The sequence below is a fragment of the Echinops telfairi genome, unplaced genomic scaffold (assembly GCF_000313985.2).
Source record: "Echinops telfairi isolate 266 unplaced genomic scaffold, ASM31398v2 ScPeMD7_2010;HRSCAF=2546, whole genome shotgun sequence".
Lineage (NCBI taxonomy): Eukaryota > Metazoa > Chordata > Mammalia > Afrosoricida > Tenrecidae > Echinops > Echinops telfairi.
In genome coordinates this window covers 20,673,395-20,673,993 of record NW_022105908.1, presented here as the reverse complement: position 1 = coordinate 20,673,993, position 599 = coordinate 20,673,395, and positions in this window count along the sequence as shown.

Here is a 599-nt window from a genome sequence, read left to right as displayed (position 1 = left end):
CCCTTTGGGCTCTTGACTGAAAGGTCAGCAGTGTGAAACCACCAGCTGGTCCGAGGGAGACAGGCTTTCTACTCCAGGCCAGGGTGGCAGCATCTGACTCTCACAGGGCCAGTTCTACCCTGTCCGAGAGGCTCTCTATGAGTCAGCCTTGACGCGATGGCAGAGAATTTGGTTTTCAGTTTTTCTCATGTACAGGTGACCATTGGAGATTGAATAAGGAAGACTGTAGAAGAATCACTGCATTTGAATGCTGGCACTGTGAAGACTATTGAAAGTACCACGGACTGCCAGGAGAACCAACTAATCTATCCCAGAAGTGCAGAAGACTCCTTCAAGGCAAGGATGGCTGGACTTCGTCTCCTCTACTTTGGCCACGTTGTCAGGAGAAACCTGTCCCTGGAGAAGGGCGGCATGCTTGGTGAAGTAGAGGGGAATTGAAAAAGAGGACGGCCCTCAGCAAAATGGATTGGCACCGTGGCTGCAACCATGGCTTCAAATATAAAAAGCGTTGTGAAGATCGCACAGGACCGGGCTGTGTCCGCTTTGTTATACATGAGGTTGCTGTGAGCGGTGCCCACCAACAACAGGACTGTGTCGAG